The sequence below is a fragment of the Pristiophorus japonicus genome, chromosome 7 (assembly GCF_044704955.1).
Source record: "Pristiophorus japonicus isolate sPriJap1 chromosome 7, sPriJap1.hap1, whole genome shotgun sequence".
Classification (NCBI taxonomy): domain Eukaryota; kingdom Metazoa; phylum Chordata; class Chondrichthyes; family Pristiophoridae; genus Pristiophorus; species Pristiophorus japonicus.
This window is the reverse complement of record NC_091983.1, coordinates 85,512,075-85,534,839: the sequence shown is the minus strand read 5'-3', so window position 1 is coordinate 85,534,839 and position 22,765 is coordinate 85,512,075.

Sequence of the window (22,765 nt, the reverse complement as noted above, 5' to 3'; positions counted from 1 at the left end):
GTGCACTTGTGGATACAACCATGATGCAGTGTCTGATGATCGATGTCTCAGCTTGCATTGTAACACAAGCAAAAACCACCCAATATCCGAGTGCTGCAATGGAAGCTCAGACTGAAGTTATGCAAGCTCAGCTTGCTGCACACAAGTTCAGACTTCTGCCATCATAGCTGGGTTTACCAGTGTTGAAAGGGGCTTGCAGTGTGTCACAGCAGTTCAGCAATCTTTCCTCCAACAGATTAGTAGGAATGCTGAGGCGCCACCCAGGAGAGTGTCAGTGGCTCTGTGGAGCACGAACCTGCTGTCCTCTGTCAGGATGACAGCATTCATCCTCCTACCACTGCCACTCCACATGGGTGGGACAACCCAACCCGCACTGGTATACAGGGTGGAGAACATTGGAGTCATTCAAGGAGGTGCACACGTTCGTTTCACAGCGGTCTCACCTTATGTCAGAAAGTGGGAGCACATTATGACAGGTACTGACCTCTCCGGGTGCCGGAGCCGGGGTGCACACATAATACTGTGTCCCCAGCATTTGAATGCCTATTCTAAACCACAGTGTGGGTTTAAAGCTGCTGGCGCACAGCCTATTAACTGTACCATGGAAGTAATGGCACAAGACCATGTTCCCCCACAGGTAACATACATAGGGGGTGGGACATATTGTGTCACCACCAGTGCACCCCACTACCAGCATGGATCACATTTTTGATGTCTGGTGAGTGACAGCAGTTTTTGCTTTAAACCCGAGGCAGAAGTTCAAGTGGTCCAGGAATGGATTGTCCCCATTCCCGAACCCTCCACTGTTCACCTCACTAAGTGAAAACATCACAAACCTGCAGGATTATGTTGCACATTTTGGCTATGAAATCCCCCCCTCTACCCGAACATCTTACCACTCTACTGGAAGCTGTAGTAATCTCACAAAAACATTTCTACACTCTAGGACAGAAAATAATTGAGATAGGGAGGAAAATTCTGGAGATCACAATTCCACCTTGGTGGGACATTTTCAAAAACATAGAGTCCCAGCTGGGTCAGAATAGCTTCCCATGTTTTAGTTGTCTGTCAACTCGTGATTATCCTCTACTTGTGGTGTATCACTTGCTGAGTGAGAGGCAGAAGTCGTCGAGTCCGGTACCAAAGGGTGCTGTACGCTCCCTGGCCAAACTTGGGGATCGCATTGGGAGGGGCAGTACCATTTAGAATGTCTGATATTATTTTTTTTAAATTTTACCTGCTGTAAAAACGCAAAAGTCACGTGATGTAAGAGTGTTACTTATGTGTTTTGACTGTGTATCTTTATTTTCTGTAAAACCGGAGAAATGGAGGGGCGTGGACCTCCTCTATGCTGCAATGTAATCAAAATGACTGTATTTGCCTGTAAACTGCATTACATTTCAAAAGAGGAATGTAAGTTTAAGCTTTAGCTAGGTAAATGCAGAGGAAGGTTGGCTCTCGGGAATCAGGAATTTTGCTGACTTAGCATGTAGAGTATCATGGGGGGACTGTAAAACTCGAGTTTTCTCAAAATTCAAAGATTCCCCCTCTGTGTGAAGAGAACCCCAAGGAAGGATCATTTTGGACTTGCTTAAAATGAACTTTGGGATTTTGAAGGATGCATTGGTCTGCAAGGGAAAAGGACTGCAAAAACCAGGGGACCATTAACCTCTGAAAAGACCAGTTTTTGGGTATTGGAACTATCTGGGATATTCGAGCTAAAACAAATTGTCTGGGGAATTGTGTAAACTCCAAAACTCTGCTCCCTAGGAGACATTAACATAGCAACAATTGATCCAGAGATAGCCAGCCATAGCTCAAAGCATGAAACCCATCCAGCACATGGATAATTTTAATCACCCATTAGGTCTGCATGGAAAACCCAGGCCTAGGCAGACAACATAAATACCGAAAATAATTCGTACAATCACAACTCAAATTCAACCGATTGACACATCTCAAACAAGTTACCATTAATGAGCCTGCCAAAATCCAACAAAGAATTACCAAGCCTGCCAAAACTAAGACAAAGAATCGGGTTTGATTTGGCGCGCAGATTAGCAAGGCTCTCAAGGTACAATTGAGGGCCTGTTTTACAGCCAAAGTAGCCATCTTGCTTCTACACCAGCTTCGTATGCTTCAGACCTGGCAGACTTCAAGATCAGCACACCGGCTTTCGTTAACCTGGTTTCTTCATAACATCGATCAAGACAGCATCGCAAACAACCAGGACATCAAGCATGCTGCGGCAGCAAGAGGCTCATGAAACAATCATCAAGACATTACCAGCAACCAAATTAGTAATATTGAGCCACCGTGACCAACGATTTCCAAACCGAAGTCAACTCGACAAAAACACGAAGATTCGCAAACTGTTTCCACTCTACAAGCTATCCCTGAGCTACCAATGGGTAAAACATTATCTAAAAAGAACTTTAAAACCTACTCCTACTAGAAGAAAGTGAGTACTCGCCATATAAATCCAATACGCGCCCTACCGCATCAGCGGAAACCACCCAACTGAAGACTACGCAGTAAAAAGTCTTCCACGACGTTCGGGGTACAGCAAGCAGAACCTGCAGAGTCCAGCGAACCCCGAAACCATGAACCACCGCTAACTGTGAATAAGAGGATTGGTGAGCATTATCCCTGCTGCCGTAGAGTTTAACCTAGTCAGATTTAGGTATTGGGAGGTGGGAGGTGTATTATTTTCTGTAACCCCCTTTTGTATGTGTTATGAAGTGTTCTTTATTCTCGAGATTGTAAGTTTTGACATTGTAGTTTCTTTCCTAAATAAAATCAAAGTTTATTGCACCAAAACCAGTTGTCTGCTTCACTTTGTCACATCCCCAAATAAATCCAAAGTCTAGAACCCAGGGAGTTGGAGCAATTCGAACCGCTCAGAAGGTCAGAAGTGAACCTGACCCCCGAGACCACCCCCTACACACTCAATCCCTTTTTCCAAGTTGTTAGTATACATTGTAAATAGTTCACTACAACTCACTAAGCCACTTCCAATGGTGCACACAAATCTTCCAAGAATGTGTTGAAAATAAAGATTTCAATGTTTGCCAACACATTAACAGAAACTTGACATGAACATTGGCTAAAGGACCCAAGTGCCTACCCTTGTGTGTTGGTAGTTGGTATGATTGAACAAGGATGAGGGTGAGTGTGAGGGGTGGCTAGTGTGATGGGGATATGATAATGTAGATAGAGAGGGATGGGTAGAGGTGCAAGGTAAGTTGTTGTGAGTAAGATGTGCAGGAGTAGTGTAGGGAAGGCACAGTATTGGGTTGTGATGAGTGGCACAGCAGAATGAGGTTAAGTGTGGCTTTGCAATAACGTTTCGTAATCTACTGAGATCATTGAACGGTTTGCACCACTGCAGCCTGGTCCTCCTGACAACATGCCTGCTTGTGCCCTCCTGTGCAATGTACAACCAGGCTGCGTTGATCTCCTGGGGAGGTCTCTTCTACCCATTGGAAGGGAAGAGAACCTCCCTGTAAGCATATGGAGGGAGTTATGGGAGAGCTTGGGTGCAGCCTGCATCTTTGTGCAGTAATTGTCAGTGTTTGCAGCACCTCAGTGCTGCAGAACACTGACAGCACAACTGACAAAATTAATTTGCGCATGGTCCCTTTAAGGAAACTGGCTGATGATGCGTCATCAAATGACATCATCAGACCCGCTTCTTTTTAATTGGCCGGGAACCTCGCTGGGTGGGCTTGACAAGCCCCAATATCGTAAAATCGCATCAACAGAGCAGATGGAGCAGGCAGTGGGCTGGGACCATGCTACCGACCCCGGCCGCCCTGGACCCGCTTTGGTAGGCGAAATCATGGCTAATATTTGATTCAAAAGTCAACTAATCACCCGTCAGCATTACCTGAGTCCCTGTCTTCACTATGTCCTTGTGCTCCAAGCAGTGCTACCCCAGTGGCTGCAGCATGGCTGGTGGAATGCTACTGACTTTAAATGAGGGAGAATGCACATGGCCTTGCAGGATGACCTCCTGCCACTGCAATGATGACCAGCATCCTAAGTACTATCCCCATGATGGTGTGATTAGAACGCCCGCAATCCACTGGGACAGGGTAGGCTTCAGAAGCTAGACAGAGCTGACACGGGCTTAGTGAATTACTATACGGGTGGAGGGCTGCGAGGTGCTTGTTGCTGATCCAGGAGGGGACTAAACTTTGTTTTAAATCCTTCAGGTTGTTACTGCCCTCGCCCAACAACCATGCCCCGTACAGCACACACACCTCATTCTATGCAGCCTGGTCTGAAGCATTCCTATCCTCCCGTATGAGTGCATTCACTGTTTGTGCGTGCCTTTCCAGCTCAGCAATAACCTCTTTCAAATGGACCACCATTGCCTGGTCCTCGTGTAGCTCTGAGCTCACCACTGTGTTTTCCTCTTTTAGAATCTTTCTTAGTTGGTTCTTTAGACCATTTATTTGCGTTTGCAGTGCTATATCGTCTATACTATTTATCACAGAGGATCCTGTATTTTATGCAGTAAAAATGTCATTCCAGGTTCCCCTTCTTTGTCTCCCCATGCCCATAGTGTCCCTAGCGTGTCGGGTGTATAAATCTGCTTTATCTACATTGCCAATATCTAACTCGTAAAATTTTTTGAACGTTTCTCGGAGTAGGGCCTGGTATAGCTGCTCTGTTTCCTTCAGGCACCTGTCAGGTAAGTGCACCTCGGTAAGGTTTAAAATAACTGACGCTACTACATAGTTTACCCCTGGTATAACACCTTTTCAGTCAGTACCAATACTAATCCATTCCCTGGTCCCTTGCTGGCAGTAGGACACCTCTCTATTACTGTCCGTACTGTCGGGGTCATGGGCAGGGGTTTCTTAATGCATGCTACAAGTTCGTTGGCGTTGATTGGGCGTGGGGAGCGTGGGACCGGACACCCGCGTAGGCTGGAATTCCACCCCGTCCCCTTCCCGACATCTTGCCATTGCCTGGCGAAGGCAATTGATATGCCTGCGGGACAGATCCTCTCTGATCCCCACATGCATACGTAAATCCCCTGTTCCGACTCCCACCACTTGTCCCAACACACGCTCACTCCTCCCTGTGTTCCCATGATGGTCTGGTAAGTATCGTTATCGAGTCATTCCCAGTCAGTTCCCTGGTTCCCCGTGTCCTTACTCAGCTTTCTGAGCCACCACCATCTATCCAGGGGAATCTGTCCTTTACAAGTCAAACACACACGTTTTCCTTCCGTAACACTGACCTGCGCAGCAATGATCTGCATCCTGGGCATAGGATGGAAGCTTCTCCGTGGGTAAACTCCGCCTGGCTGGAGTTAGACCCCAGCCACTCTCGCCACCTTCCCTTGTGGAAATAAACGGCAAGCTCTTCCACACCGGTGTGCCACCCCCTGCAGTTACGATCGGTGCTCTCCCTCCCGAACACCCAGAAATGAGGGATTCTTCCACATCACCTCGGTCACTGATGCTCAGCCCCATCAGGGCGAGCAGGAGCAGAACCCTTTTCATGTCGATCTCCTTCCTGTAGGGACACATAAAACAGATAGCCCAGCCCTGAGAAAAGCTCTCCGGCTTGACAAAAGGTGATCGAGTTCCAACTTAAGCTCATTTCTTTTTCGGAAACTTAATAAAGTCTTTCAACAACTGAGCTGTCTTCATCCCAGTTTCTACCTCAGAACTGGTGTCGGTTTTAACTTCTGTTTCTTGGTTATTTTAACCTTTTTGTCTTTGTAGTGCCTCCTCTAATGACCGCAAAGAGGGGGGTCTTTCTTTTACCCCCAAATACTACCAGGTACATGTCGCTAGTGCCTCCTTTAATAGCTGTAAAGGTGGATTCTTCTTACTCCCGAATGAGTTCTTAGACACCTTCCCAAATACTACCAGGTCTCTGTCACGAGTTGGACATCAGCTGCTGGACAAAACTCTTTCATAACCGATCCTATTTTTTATATTCATCTCACTACTTCTACACGCATGGTATCTTCTTGAGGTCGTGGTGACCTGAAATCATTACACTCTTAACTTATACTAAAACTCTTAAACATTCTTAAACTGGTATCAAACTATTATATACATCTGCCACCCATCTCCAGGTGGCCTGTTCTTCCCTGTTCTTCTCCTTCCTTTTGCAGCCTCTGGGCTGCTTATATGGCCGGTGGTAAGGCGGGCTAAACCGCAGTGATATGTCCTTACTATACAGTATAAATTCACACGAGGCCCATACTTGAGAGAAGGTCACTCTGTGATCACTAACCTTTATTCCAGCATGAAGTGATGAAGGTGGGTGGAGCTTCCCCTTTTATACCTGAAAGTCCAGGTTAGGAGTGTCTCCCACATGTTCGCCACCTAGTGGTCAATGTTCTCATGGTGTACAACTTAGGTCAGTTGATATATGGGTTACAATGACAGTTGAATACATGACATCACCTCCCCCCGAAAGTCTTATTGGGATCACAGGTTAAGTCTCTCTGGTGGTTTACGTTCCCTTGTAGAGCACCTGAGTTGGGGCTCCGGTTGTAGGGTGCTGGCCTGAGTGTCTGTTGTTTGCGGTGCCTCAGGCCTGTCCAGACTGCCCACAGTGACTGGGCTCTCCGCCACTTGGTTCCGGTGTTCGGTCACCTGTGGTGGAGTGAACTCTACATCATGTTCTTCCTCTGCTTCTTCTATGGGGTTGCTGAACCTCCTTTTTTTTTGATCCATGTGTTTGCGGCAGATTTGTCCATTGGTAAGTTTAACCAACAGAATCCTATTCCGCTCTTTGGCAATCACAGTGCCTGCAAGCCATTTAGGCCCTGCAGCATAGTTGAGGACAAAGACAGGGTCATTGACATCAATACATCGCGCCCTCGCATTCCTGTCATGGTAATCACATTGTGACTGACGCCTTCTCTCTACAATTTCTTTCATGGTGGGGTGTATAAGGGATAACGTGGTTTTGAGCGTCCTTTTCATTAGCAGCTCTGCGGGTGGGACCCCTGTGAGCGAGTGTGGTCGGGATCTATTGGCCAACAGGAGGCGTGATAAGCGGCTTTGTAGGGAACCCCCTTGGATTCTGAGCATCCCCTGTTTGATTATCTGCACTGCTCGTTCTGCCTGGCCGTTTGAGGCCAGATTGAACGGTGCCGCTCTGACATGGTTGATACCATTTCCTGCCATGAAGTCCTGGAATTCAGTGCTTGTAAAGCATGGGCCATTGTCGCTGACCAAGACGTCCGATAGATCATGGGCGGCGAACATTGCCCGTAGACGTTCTACCGTGGCAGAGGATGTGCTTGAATTGAGAATGTCACACTCGATCTATTTGGAATAGGCGTCTACTACAACCAATAAAATTTTTCCCATGAAAGGACCTGCGTAGTCCACATGGATGTGTGACCATGGCTTGGCGGGCCAGGACCAGGGGCTAAGGGGGGCTTCCCTAGGTGCGTTACCCAGTAGGGCACACGTGTTGCACCTGCGAACACAAAGTTCCAGGTCTGCATCTATCCCTCGCCACCAAACGTGTGACCTGGCAATTGCCTTCATCATGACAATGCCCGGGTGCTCATTGTGGAGTTCTCTGATGAACATCTCTCTGCCCATCTGGCGCATGACTACTCGGTTTCCCCACAGTAGGAAATCGGCTTGAATTGAGAGTTCATCCTTGCGCCTGTGAAATGGTTTGAATTCCCCAGGGCATGCCCCGTATGTGGCAGCCCAGTCCCCATTCAGGACACATTTCTTGACTAAAGACAGTAGTGGGTCTCTGTTCGTCCAGACTTTGATCTGACGGGCTGTCACAGGTGAGCCTTCGCTTTCGAAAGCTTCAACAGCCATGACCATCTCAGCAGCATGCTCGGTTGCCCCCTCGGTGGTGGCTAGTGGGAGCCTGCTGAGTGCATCGGCGCAGTTTTCAGTGCCCGGTCTGTGCTGAATTGTACAGTCATAGGCGGCTAACATGAGTGCCCACCTCTGTATGCGGGCCGATGCATTTATATTTATGGCCTTGTTTTCGGCCAAAAGGGACGTTAGGGGTTTGTGATCTGTCTCCAGCTCAAATTTCCTGTGCATTTTTTTTACTGCATATACACATGCAAGCGCTTCCTTTTCTACCATCCTGTAGCCCTTTTCTGCCTGGGACAGACTTCTGGAGGTATAAGCTACTGGCTGTAACTGACCCTTGGCTTTAACATGCTTCAACGCACACCCGACCCCACAGGACGACGCATCTCACGTTAAAACAAGTTTCTTACATGGGTCATATAGCGTTAACAGATTGTTGGAGCATAACAAATTGTGTGCTCCATCAAAAACTCTTTCCTGGCTGTCCCCCAAGACCCATTCGCGACCTTTGCGTAGGAGCACATGTAGCAGCTCTAACAGCGTGCTCAATTTGGGAAGAAAGTTACCAAAATAGTTCAGAAGCCCCAGGAGCGAACGCAGCTCCGTCATATTACGGGGTCTGGGGTGCTCTCTGGATCACTTCCGTTTTGGACGCGGTAGGTCTGATCCCGTCTGCTGCTACCCTCATCCTCAGGATTTCTACCTCTGGAGCTAGGAAGACGCACTTCACCTTTTTCAGTCGCAGCCCTACCCGGTCCAGTCTGCGTAGTACCTCCTCCAGGTTGTGGAGGTGTTCTTCAGTATCGCAATCCCGTGATGAGGATGTCGTCTTGAAAAACCACCGTCCTTGGAATCGACTTGAGGAGGCTTTCTGTATTTTGTTGAAAGATCTCGGCGCCCGAGCGAATCCCGAACAGACATCTGTTGTACTCAAACAATCCCTTGTGTGTCATGATGGTGGTCAGCTTCTTCGGCTCACTTGCCAGCTCCTGGGTCATGTAAGCTGAGGTCAGGTCCAATTTTGAGAAAAGTTTGCCACCGGATAGCGTTGCAAAGAGGTCCTCCACTCACGGTAGCGGGTACTGGTCTTGGAGTGACACCCGATTGATGGTGGCCTTGTAATCACCACATATCCTGACCGACCCATCCGCCTTGAGCACTGGCACAACCGGGCTCACCCAGTCACTGAATTCGACTGGCGAGATGATGCTTTCCCTCAGCAGGCGGTCCAATTTGCCTTCTATCTTTTCCCGCATCACATACGGCTCTGGCCTTGTGGTGTACTGGCCTGGTGTCCGGGTTTATGTGAATCACTAACTTGGTCCCGATGAAAGTGCCAATGCCGGGTTGAAATAGAGCTCAATTTGTCCAGGACCTGTGAGCATGATATTCGCTCCACAGAAGAAATTGCATTGACATTGCCCCATTTCCAGTTCATGACACCAAGCCAACTCCTCCTCAGTAGTGCGGGACCGTCTCCCGGGACAATCTAGAGTGGCAACCCGTTCTCCGAATCTTTGTGGGTCATGACTACCGTGGCACTGCCTAGCACCGGAATGATCTCCTTTGTGTATCTCCGTAGCTGTGCATCAATCGGCAATAATTTTGGCCTCCTGGCCTTGGACGCCTACAACTTGTCGATACTCATCAGGGACTGACTGGCCCCCGTGTCTAGCTCCATTGATACTGGGATGCCATTGAGGAGCACTTTCATCATTATCGGTGGCGTCCTGACGTATGAACTGTTTATGTGCTCCACATGAACTCGCTGAACTTCAGCTTCCAGCGATTTCCCCCAGTGTTCATTTGGCCTCATAGGGCTTACATCGGGCCCGTTCTCCTCCTACATCAACCTAGCTGCAGACTTCCTGCACATATGTGCCAAGTGACCGCTGACGTTGCAATTTCTGCAGGTGTATTGCTGATAGCTGCAAGCTCTGGCTGTGTGTTTGCCTCCACACCCGCAACATGAGCTGTTGTTGGAAACAAAAGGTCCATTACCAGTCGATCGTCTCTGACTGTCTCTGTAACTGTCCTCAAGCGCACTATTAACAGGTGTTGATGGCCCCTTTACTGGCCGCATTGTCCCTTGCGATGGCATGAATCGCCGTTCAGCTAGCCATTGTCCTTGTTGAATTACCCCTTTGCTCGGGCATGTCCGATTGCTCCTGTCTGCCTGGAGAACTGTGTGCCGCGTTAACAATCTTGACTCTCTGTCCATTTGCTGCATTTAAACCAAGATTTTTGTCAAACATCATTCTGGTCTCTTCCTCCCCTGAGATAAATGTCTGGACCATCAAAGCCAACGTTTCCAGGTTCAAGTCTTTGGTCTCAATCAGTTTCCTGAAAACCCCAGCATGCCAGATGCCCTCAATAAAAAAGTCTCGCAGCATCTCCGCTCTGCATGCATCTGGGAACTTACATCGGCTCGCCAGTCGCCGGAGGTCTGCCACGAAGTCTGGAACGCTTTGCCCTTCTTGCCGCCGGTGCGTGTAAAACCGGTGTCTCGCCATGTGCATGCTGCTTGCTGGTTTAAAGTGTTCCCCGATCAACTTATTGAGCTCTTCAAAAGTCTTGTCCACCGACTTCTCTGGCACTAGAAGGTCCTTCATCGGGGACTACGTCCTGGATTCACAAACCATCAGGAGATGAGCCCTGCGTTTGTCGGCCAAATCCTGTCCCAGCCATTCCTTAGTAACAAAACTTTGCTGTAGTCTCTCAATAAAACTGTCCCAATCATCACCAACACAGTAGCTCTCGACTGTGCTGCTAGTGGCCATGTTCGCGTGGTTTAAATCCCAGTTTCTCGTCGCCAATGATATGTCCTTGCTATACAGTACAAAAAACTTGAGAGAAGGTCACTCTGTGACCAGTAACCTTTATTCCAGCACTGAAGTGATGAAGGTGGGTGGAACTTCCCCTTTTATACCTGAAAGTCCAGGTTAGAAGTGTCTCCCACAAGTTCACCACCTAGTGGTCAATGTTCTCATGGTGTGCAACTTCGGTCAGTTTATACATGGATTACAATGACAGTTGAATACATGACACTCTGCATTAGCTGCGCCTTTCCGTGTTTCAGCTGGCGTAGCTCTCCCCATAACCTTTCTCCTGCCATAACCCTTTCATGTGGTTTTTCCGCACATTCCCACAGTTCTGCCTGCAGTGACTCAATGCTTCTGTCTAGGAGCTGGACCTGTCGCTGCAAACAGATTAGCCAAATTGCTTTTTCTATTGATTCCTTATGGTCTTTGCTTTCAGTCTACTGGGCTGCAGCGTCTCCCGGACGCTCAGCACGCAATAGAGCAAGCACCCATTCGTTAGTGACATTTACTTTCTTATACACATAAGAGGAAATCCTCTCTTCCATCTTAGTTTTTTCCTCCAAAACAATATTTTCTGCATCACATCCTTTGTACCGTGTTCGCCATTCCGTAGGGGGTGGTCTCGGGAGTAAGGTTCACTTCTGAACTTCTGAGCGGTTTGAATTGCTCCAACTCCCTGGGTTCTAGACTTTGAATTTATTTGGGGATGTGACAAAGTGAAGCAGACAACTGGTTTTGGTGCAAGAAACTTTGATTTTATTTAGGAAAGAAAGTACAATGTCAAAACTTACAATCTCTAGAATAAGGAACACTTCATCACACATACAAAAGGGGGTTACAGAAGATAATACACCTCCCACTTCCTAATACCTAAATCTGACTAGGATAAACTCTAGGGAAACAGGGATAATGATCACCAATCCTCTTATTCACAGTTAGCGGTAGTTCACGATTTCGGGGTTCGCTGGACTCTGTAGGTTCTGCTTGCCGTACCCCGAACGTCGTGGAAGACTAATTGCTGCGTAGTCTTCAGTTGGGTGGTGTTTGCTGATGCGGTAAGGCATTTGTGGGGTGAGTACTCACTTTCTTCTGGCAGGAGTAGGTTTTAAAGTTCTTTTTAGATAATGTTTTACCCATTGGGATCTCAGGGATAGCTTGTAGAGTGGAAACAGCTTGCGAATCTTCGTGTTTTCGTCGAGTTGACTTCGGTTTGGAAATCGTTGGTCGTGGTGGCTCAGTATTACCAATTTGGTTGCTGGTAATATCTTGATGATTGTTTCATGAGCCTCTTGCTGCTGCAGCATGCTTGGTGTCCTGGTCGTTTGCGATGCTGTCTTGGTCAATGTTCTGAAGAAACCAGGTTAACGAAAGCCGGTGTGCTGATCTTGAAGTCTGCCAGGTCTGAAGCATACGAAGCTGGTGTAGAAGCAAGATGGCTACTTTGGCTGTAAAACAGGGCCTCAATTGTACCTTGAGAGCCTTGCTAATCTGCGCGCCAAATCAAACCCGATTATTTGTCTTAGTTTTGGCGGGCTTGATAATTCTTTGTTGAATTTTGGCGGGCTCGTTAATGATAATTTGTTTTAGGATGTGTCGATCAGTTGAATTCGAGTTGTGATTGTACGAATTATTTTCGGTGTTTACGTTGTCTGCCTCGGCCTGGGTTTTCCATGCAGACCGGATGGGCGATTAAAATTATGCATGTGCTGGATGGGTTTCATGCTTAGAGCTATGGCTGGTTATCTCTGGATCAATTGTTGCTATGTTAATGTCTCCTAGGGAGCAGAGTTTTGGAGTTTACACTATTCCTCATACAATTTGTTTTAGCTCGAATATCCCAGACAGCTCCAATACCCAAAAACTGGTCTTTTCAGAGGTTAATGTTCCCCTGGTTTTTGCAGTCCTTTTCCCTTGCAGACCCATGCATCCTTCAAAATCCCAAAGTTCATTTTAAGAGAGTCCAAAATGATCCTTCCTTGGGGTTCTCTGCATACAGAGGGGGAATCTTTGAATTTTGAGAAAACTTGAGTTTTACAAGTGTAACGTAGCCAAGTTTGCTGACGATAAAAAGATGGGAGGAAAAGCAATGTGTGAGGAAGACACAAAAAAACTGCAAAAGGACATAGACAGGCTAAGTGAGTGGGCAAAAATTTGGCAGATGGAGTATAATGTTGGAAAGTGTGAGGTCATGCACTTTGGCAGAAAAATCAAAGAGCAAGTTATTATTTAAATGGAGAAAAATTGCAAAGTGCTGCAGTACAGCGGGACCTGAGGGTCCTGGTACATGAAACTCAAAAAGTTAGTATGTAGGTACATCACGTGATCAGGAAGGCCAATGAAATCTTGGCCTTTATTGCAAAGGGGATGGAGTATAAAAGCAGGGAAGTCTTGCTACAGTTATACAGGGTGAGGCCAAACCAGAACACTGCGTGCAGTTTTGGTTTCCATATTTACGAAAGGATTTACTTGCTTTGGAGGCAGTTCAGAGAAGGGTTCACTAGGTTGATTCCAGAGATTACGGGGTTAACATGAGGAAAGGTTGAGTAGGTTGGGCTTCTACTCATTGGAATTCAGAAGAATGAGAGATGATTTTATCGAAATGTATAAGATTATGAGGGGGCTTGGAAAGGTGGATGCAGGGAGGATGTTTTCACTGATAGGGTAGACTAGAACTAGAGGACATAATCCTAGAATAATGGGCCGCACATTTAAAACTGAGATGAGGAGAAATTTATTTTCTCAGAGGGTTGTAAATCTGTGGAATTTGCTGCCTCAGAGAGTTGTGGAAGCTGGGACATTGAAAACATTTAAGACAGAGATAGACAGTTTCTTAAATGATAAGGGAATAAGGGTTATGGGGAGTGGGCAGGAAAGTGGACCTGAGTCCATGATCAGCCATGATTGTATTGAATAGCGGAGCAGGCTCAAGGGGCCGTATGGCCTACTCCTGCTCCTATTTCTTATTTTCTTATGTTCTTATAAGGGTTCCCCCGCAATGGTGCTGAGTGTGAAAGGAATGGCTTGGGCATTGCAGGGGTGCTTTATGGTGCTGGTGTGGGGTGGTGCCAACCTGGTGCATCATGTGGCAGCCAGGGTGTACATTATCAACTGAAGTAAATGAGGCCATCCCTGGTGTCCTGGGCAGCAGTGTGGTCGGGTGTTGATGCCCTGTGTCCTGTGAAGCATCAGTTGATTGCCGAGAAGTTTGGTGTTGTTGTTGGTGCTGCTGGGATGCCTGGTGATGCTAGTGTTGAGGCTGATCGTGGTTGGATCCTAAGGACCAAGTTGAGATTTTTTCAAAGGCACCGATACTGATGAAATAGATGACAGGTGAGGTTGAGATGACAAAATAATGTGTTAATGGTGAGAGAGGTTATTCCAATGAAGTGACACTGGATAGAGAGATTTCTCCAAACACTTGGAAGCTGCATAAAGCTCAATCTGTCTTCCAAATGCAGTAAACAATAGCATCTAAACTTGGAAAGTAAACACTTATGAAATGGGATCTTTTATAAACCATTTACCGCTGTCTAGTTAAGAAATCATTAAATCATCCCATGCTGACACAACACCCGACCTCCTTGCCTGACGTGATCCCCGAGCTCTGGGGAAGCTATTGGCGAATGCTTAAAATCTAAAGGTGAGCTTAAAATAGTTTTTAAATGCCTGTTAACAAGCTCTTAATAATCTACATTGCCTCCCTTGCCACTTGGTGTTGGGTTTGTTCTGCGTCGACAGACCCAACACCCGAGAAACTAGCGTTGAGGCGGGTTGACAGCTGACCCGTTTCCGATCCCGTTCTCTCAGCGCCAGTAAAGTTCTGGTAATTCTAATTGGTTCATTCATAAAATTGGTTTGGAATATTTATTTTATTGTGACTTTTATTTCAGTATTGTGGCCAAGAGGGTGCTGTGATGTGCTCAGTAACAGAAGGAATGTAAGATGCAGGATTATTGTTGAATCTGGAACTGGGGTTTCATTCACTAGTACCACAGTTGGATGAGTCGATTACAGACAGCAGGAGCAGAAAGGGACTGTCTGTGTTGCCTCCTCCCTTCCACTTCCTCCTATTCTGCTTTCACTTCCTCCTCTTCCTCCTCCTCCTCTTCCTCCTCTTCAGCTGGTTACCGTCTGTCTGGTGGCAAGGGCTGTCTGCTCGTAATGGCCATGATGAATCTTGAGAGGCTCTCTGGTGAGTACTGCAGGGCTCCTCTAGAGTGGTCCAGGCAGCGTTGTTTAAGGACGTCAATGGTCTGCTTTATCAGATTCCATGAGGCAGCAGGGCTGTCAGTAGATGCATGCTTCCCCCATGTGCGTGGGTTGTGCAGTGGAGTCATGCGCCAAGTGGTCAGCAGATAGCCTTTGTCACCCAGCAGCCACGTTCTGGTTTGTTGTGGTGGCTTAAATGCTGATGGTACTGTGGACTGCCGCAGAATGAAGGCAGCATGGCTGTTGCCTGGATACCAAGCAAGACATTGAAAGAGTGGAATCCCTTCAGATTAATGTACATTTCCGAACTGAGATGCGACGCACGCAAAATGACACGTGTGTAGTAAATGGCACCCTGTGTCATGGTCATCGTATGTCTGGTGGCAAGGGCTGTAATCCTGTTGAAGCTATGTACTCACTCCACCTACTTCTCTCTGGCAATAGAGAATGAAATGTATTCAGCTCTCTTTGCATACAGAGCCTCACTCACCTCCCTTATGCAGGAGTGGATGGCGAACTGGGAGATGTTATAGATGTCGCCTGCTCCAGCTTTGAAGGAGCCCGTTGCGAAGATGTTCAAGGTCTCAGTTAGCTTTATAGCCACTGGCAATGCTATCCTCGCCCTGGCCTGAGGCTACAGGTCTGCCTGCACAGCAGATGGCAGACTTCAGTGAGCACCTCTTTAGTAAAATGGAGACATCGCATGCACTGTCCCTCGCTGAGGTTGAGGTAAGAGAATTGGTCCTGGAAGATCCTGGATGGAAATGGGTTCCTGCTGAGAGCTGCTCTCCTCCCCCTGTCTCTTCCGGCAGCTTGTCCTGTTCTGTGTCACCTCTGCTGGTTCTCCCCATCATGTTGCAGACCAAGGGGGATACAAACTACTGCACCCATATCTGATTGGTCTGAAAGGACCCCGTGCAAGTCAGCACCAAATCTCTGAGCACGTGCCACACCACTCCTTGTAGACTTTAGGCAACATTAAAGCAGTTTGGAAGGCACCAAACATTTCTACAAACTCAGCAACAACTAATAGAAATCAATCACCAACTAACCTGAGTAGATGATGATTCCTTTAAATAACGCTGGTGTGGGGTCCTTCCTGCTGCTGAATGCATGTTCAGCTGTGCCACATTAAGAGAAGACATTAGCTCCAGCGTTGAGGTCGGAAATGGCAGCACTCGCATCAAATCAGTGTTGCATGCTGATTGACATCATTGTAGGGGTCAAGTTTCAGGCCGCGCCTAGAACAGCGCGGCCCCGCGAGCCACGCCTGATTTCCGCGCTCAAAACCGCGCCTAAAACTTACCTCGGTATTCTCCCCGCTGCTGGAATGTTGCAGGCCCTTGGCGCAGCGCAGCACAAGCTGTGGGTGGCGGAGCCAGGTCCCGGCGCTGAAAACAGTGCCGGGTCCTCTGCACATGCGTGCTAGAGTGTGCGCGCATGTGCAGTAGCTCCATGCCGCCAAGCTGTGTGGGAGGGGCCCGAAGCACACCGCCCCTAGCCCTGGCCGAATGGGCTCACTGGGGTGGCGAAGATCGGACTCGGGCCTCCCTCCTCTTGGGCTTCAGCTCCTGCTCCGGCTCCCACCCCACACCCTCCCCATTCAGGTTCGCTGCCTGCCGCTCCCCCCCACTCCCACCGCCCCCTACCGTTCAGCTCCCGGTCCGGTCTGCTCCCGCCCTGCCCACCGCCCCCCCCCACCCCCCATTCAGCTCCCGCTCCCTCCGGCTCTCTTCCCCACCCCGATTCAGCACCCGTTCCCTCCGGCTCTCTCCCCCGCCCCCCATTCAGCTCCCGGTCCGGTCGCTCCCGCCACCCTCCCCCCCCCGTTCAGCTCCCGCTCCCTCCATGTCCTCGACGGGGCCCGCCCGCCATCTTGCTGGGGGCGGGCCCCACCCTAAGTCTTCGGCCCGGCTTCCTCTCGTCGGCCGGGCACGTTTAGCCTTCCTCCCTCTGCTCTCCCCCTCCCCCATCCCTCTCCTCTTCCCCCTCACTGCCTCTCCTCTTCTCCTCTTCCCCCTCACTCCCTCTCCTCTCTGCCTCTCCCCCTCCCTCCCTCCCTCTCCAAACTTCTCCTCTCCCCCCTCCCTCCCTCTCCTCTTCCCCCCTCCCTCCCTCTCCTCTCCCCCCTCCCTCCCTCTCCTCGCCCCCCTCCCTCCCTCTCCTCCCCCTCCTCTCCCCACTCCACTCCGCCTCCTCTACCTCCCCCCTTCCTCCCCCCCGCCCCCTTCTTCCTCCACCACTCACTGTCAGAAACACAGAGAGACACTGACAGACAGAAAGAGAGAGACACTGACAGACAGAGAGAGAGAGACACTGACAGAGACAGAGAGAGAGACACTGACAGACAGAGAGAGAGAGAGAGACACTGACAGACAGAGAGAGAGAGACACTGACAGAGACAGAGACAGAGACACTGACAGACAGAGAGAGAGAGAGAGACACTGACAGACAGAGAGAGAGACACTGACAGAGACAGAGAGAGAGAGACACTGACAGACAGAGAGAGAGAGACACTGACAGAGACAGAGAGAGAGACACTGACAGACAGAGAGAGAGAGACACTGACAGACAGAGAGAGAGAGACACTGACAGAGACAGAAAGAGAGACACTGACAGACAGAGAGAGAGAGAGAGACACTGACAGACAGAGAGAGAGACACTGACAGAGACAGAGAGAGAGAGACACTGACAGACAGAGAGAGAGAGACACTGACAGAGACAGAGAGAGAGACACTGACAGACAGAGAGAGAGAGAGAGACACTGACAGACAGAGAGAGAGACACTGACAGAGACAGAGAGAGAGAGACACTGACAGACAGAGAGAGAGAGACACTGACAGAGACAGAGAGAGAGACACTGACAGAGAGAGAGAGAGAGACACTGACAGACAGAGACAGAGACACTGACAGACAGAGAGAGAGAGAGACACTGACAGAGACAGAGAGAGAGAGAGACACTTGGGGGGCCCATCCCAGCATGCTGTTGGAGGGCTCCCGGTGCTGCAGTCGGTGAATAGAAACTTAATTTTTTATTTATTGAATTTTTAATTTTTTAATTTTTTTTGATTGATTTATTGGTTGATTTATTGATTTATCATTTATTATTGATGATGGCTCTTTATTTGTAAAAGTGATGTGTTTCATGTCTGTAAACGCCCCCCCCCACCCCCGCCTATCTCTCGTTCCCTACGCCTGATTTCTAAGTGTAGGCAAGGTTTCTCGGAGTGTACAAAAATCTACACTTACTGCATTCTAAGTTAGGTTAGAGTAAGTTTTCGCTGCAAAACAGGCGTAAGTGGCCGGACACACCCACTTTTGAAAAAAAAAAATCTGTTCTAAAATGAAACTATTCTAACTCATGAGAACTGGAGCAAACTAAATGCCGAGAATTGCAATTTCTAAGATATTCCATTCTAAACTAGTTGCTCCAAAAAAATAGGAGCAATTCAGGCCGAAACTTGACCCCAATGTGTCTACTCTGCATACTTCTGCTGCACACTCCCAGCACCAATGCTAACGCTCTTACCAAAATGGTATCCGACGTGGCCCGCACCAGAAGTGTGTGCACACTACTCGGATGCCATTTTCAAGCCAATTTGGCACCCCATGGCACCCAAACAATGGGCTCCATGCAACCAAATTTTTAGCCCAAAGTGTTAATAATATATTCAGACAAAATAACAATAAATATCTGATAGATCAAGATAAGCCATGCATTATCATACCATGTGGTGGAAATTCGGTCAGGCCTCTGTTACGGCATTAATCCAGGTGAAGCGGTAAATTTTGCGCCGAGAAATGCTTTGCATCTCCAGCCACAAAATTCACCAGCTGAGCACTGAGAGTGGAGCAGAGCACTAAGGGAGGCATTCCACACCTCTTTTAGGGCGCTCGGCCAGCTGAGCAACTTAAAATCCTGAGCTATACAGCTGGCCTCAGAGCACCCTAAGAGAGGCTTCCATGGAAAAAAAAAAGAATCAGAAAAAAAATGCACCAAAATTATTCCTAATACATTACTGACACCACATCAACATTGATCGTAAAAATACAGAACAATCTTGCTTACCTTAGGTTGACATTACTTCACTTACTGAGACTGGTACAGCTCGGACTGCTAGCTTTCACAGGCGGTCCCACTAGGGCGCGCTGAAGGGTGCTACGGATCGGGCGAGTTTCAAATTTCGAGCTGGCATTGCAACCGGGGCGTTGCACACCGGCTCGCCTCTCCTGGGTGGTACTGCTTCACACCCCGCAAACCCGACACCGAATGTCCCGGTGGGATGCTGGAAGCTGGCCATTACTTTCTACCGCCATTACCGCCTCTCCGGGCCAAAAACAGAGGTAGCAACAAACCAAAAATCCAGCCCCACAACTGTAGAACTCTTCAACTAGTATGAAATTGATGTTGCACAAATGTCAGGACAATTCATACAAAAAGACAAATTATTTTTGATTCAGCTCAGATATACTGATCTAAAGAACCAGCCATAGCATTGCATCATTTGAGATTGCACTTTTAATCAGAACATTTCATTGAACTTTTTCAGTCAGAAGTTGGTCAGTGAGAGTGAAAATATAGCATATAGTTTCAGTTCTGGCAGCTGCCTGCCTCTCTTATGTTACAATCACATGCTGTAAAACAACACTGCTGCTGAGATCTTCTAATCCTCTGTATTTATGCAGGACACGTCTTGAAATCAAATCACTCTGATGGTTCCTGTGAAAAACTGAAACAAGTGACCACATCACAAAATTTGGAGTTCATCCCATGAGAATGATTCTTTCCGCACCTCTGCCAGATGAGAAGTTTCAGGTTTTATGAGGATTTGTGCAAGGTGAGCGTGTTTCTCCTGCACCACTCGAAAATACATTGAACTGATTAGCACAATAAATAGTATCACTCCATTTATCAGACACAAGAAAATAGTAATGATAAAAATACTATTTGGCCTGTGCAGCTCACTTTATCATCAAACTTCCATTTCAAGTCCCAGTCTGGTCACTTTTCATCTCTTCTTTTCCATTTTTAGGTGCACAGTTATTCATGAGGTTGCAGTAGCACACATCACTGCTTGAACTGTCTCTGCTCTTCAACTCAGACAAATATCGCTTCAGACTCTGCTTCAGAGTCGTTTAAGCTACAGAAAAGGACAGGCCACACTGGGTACAGCTGAGTAGAGCTCTAAAGCGCTCCGTCATGGATTAAACTACACCTGTGATTTCTCAAATGCCAAGTTTCTGATGTGTTGCCATTTGGAAGAGGCTTAGTGCGTCCTGACAGGAAGTAGGGGAGAATTGTTGGAAACTCTCCAGAACCTGCTGTTGCACACCTCCTGGTTTGACTTAAGAAGAATATTACTGGAAACAGATTACGGACCCACATTTTGACTGCAGATCCTTGTATTACAGTGAAGCTAAAAAAATGAAAAAATATTACAGCACAAAAATCATTGCTCACATCATCAACAGCAACTTGGCATTTATATAATGGGCTAGAAATTGGGTAGTGCCCCGTTTGGGGCAGTAACTTTTGAGGAAAGTGGAGCGCTAAATCAAGCGCTATCACTTCCCTTAGAGCACTGAAGGGAGTAGGAGGGGTGGTATCAGCAGTTGCTGCACAATGTTCCATGCAGAACTGCCATTTCTACAGGCTCCTTCCCTCGCTTAAACGGACGGGCCATTGATGGGTGACTGAGTTTTCATGCTGTCTGTCTTGGTCCACGGCACCTGTGCTACGTCCATAGCAGCCCCAAGCAATCTAAGACAGTGCAGGGCCGAGCAATCATGGGGTCCAAAAAAAGCAAAATACACTGCACTGAGGACATAATTACAACTATTTTGTAGCCCTACGTGACCACCAATGCCTTTAATTAGTGCTCCCCAAGCGGTCAGCCGAGGTGACAATGCCTCCTGCAGCTATCGTTGTTGAAACCCGGTGATGCTGCAAGGGGTGGGAGCGAATATCACATCTGGGGCGATAACGGGGTGCTGCGCACTGGATGACATCATGATCTCCGGGGCTCAAGAGAGCGAGGTGGTGAGTGTAAGCTCCAGCACATAACCGCCAGGGTTGGTAACCCCTTAGCACCCTGTTACCGACCCCCGGAGGTGCTAAAGGGAGACGCAAACCAGACCAATTTCTCCCCCAAAGTCTTTAATGTAGAAAAACATCCCAAAGCGCAGATCACCTCCAAGGTAACTTCTGGAGCTACATGCGAAGAACGTATGGTGAGCTGCCTGTTAAATTTGCCTTCTCTGTTGGTAAATGTGCTCAGTTCTTCCACTTTATGGCATGACCTGAGATGTAGAGGTCATTCTGTGGTGATGTGGAAGTATGTACCTCCATCCCAGCACTTCTTGGTGCAGCACGGTGGAGCATAGGTTCTTCGTCCACTTTGAAGTTTTGGCCCCTTCATTCTTGAAAAAGGCATTGGCAACCATGGGGCTGATTTTAACTCACTGAAATTGCCATTAATGGGATGGGAACAGACTCAGAATGGAGTCAGCATAGTTACTGTCCCCATTAATGACCATTCTCCGACCACTGCCATTTTTACAGGGGCTTACTGCTGAAGAATCATCACAGTCCCTGGACATCGCTGCAGGAGTTCCTCAGGGCAGTGTCCTCGGCCCAACCATCTTCATCTCCTTCATCAATGACCTTCCCTCCATCATAAAGTCAGAAGTGAAGATGTTCGCTGATGATTGCACAGTGTTCAGTGCCTTTCGCAACTCCTCAGATAATGAAGCAGTCCATGGCTACATGCAGCAAGATCTGGATGACATTCAGGCTTGGGCTGTGTGCGAAAGGCTGGTACTTAGATGTTTTTAGTAATGATAAGTATATAAGTGTGAGCTTAGAATAGTAAACTTTCCATTGACCAAGAATCCATAACCAACTTCTAAAATTCTGAATGACTTGTAGTAACCTGTACATGAAATGCTGAGGTTTGCTTAAAATGGAACCGCAAAGACAGCCAGGATGACGTGATCTTGTTAAAAACCATGATGTGATTTTGTTAAAAACCATATGTGGGCATTAATTTAATCAAACGTTCAGCAAGAAAAAGGATAAAAACCTGGCACACAAAGGGGAACTTCACACAGATCTGCCGCGAAAGCCCAAGAGCGAGAGGACTGAAGACGACATTACCTGTGTCCGAGAGGCTCCAGAAACCAAGGGCTGCGAGCAACCCATCAAACTATCTCCTGTTGTTAAGTATATCACATTGTGAAATTAATAATCTCCTGCTCTATTATTCAGACATCACTAGTTGCTGCCTATTTTTATGTCTTGTCTACGAACTCTGAATAATCTTACAAGTGGCAACAGATGGGGCAAGATAAAGTGACTAGTCGTGTGTAATAGATGGGATCTCGAGAGTAGCTGCCTGATCAACAGCTGCACTCGGGGAATCGGGGAGGGTTAAACACTTTGTGGGGAGTGCTCGCGGATTGCACGTCGATAGTTATTGATGTTAGAGGTCTGCTAGAAAAATTACGAAATGGCTAGTAAAATAGACAAAGCCGTTTGTGCAGAAAAGGCACAGACACGATTGACGGAATGTTTAGTTAGAGGAGACCGGGTCCTCTTTGAAGAAGTGATAGAGTTTATTCAGGAAAGGGTGAATCAGAAAAAAACTTATAACAGACAAGGCAATCAGATTGCAGCATTCTATTATGCTCAGAGAGATAATGAGTATTGCAAAAAACAAAGCAAGGAGGTAGAAGAGTTAAAGGAGCAGCACAAAGAGTTGGCAAAAAAGCATAGCCTGGTGGTGGAAGGGTTAAAGCGACAGCAAAGGCAGGAAGTGGAAGACTTGAAAAGGTTAACTGCCAACTTGGAGAGCCAGACCTCTCAAGCTGCGTGAGTTCTGCAACAACAAAGTTTACAGGTGC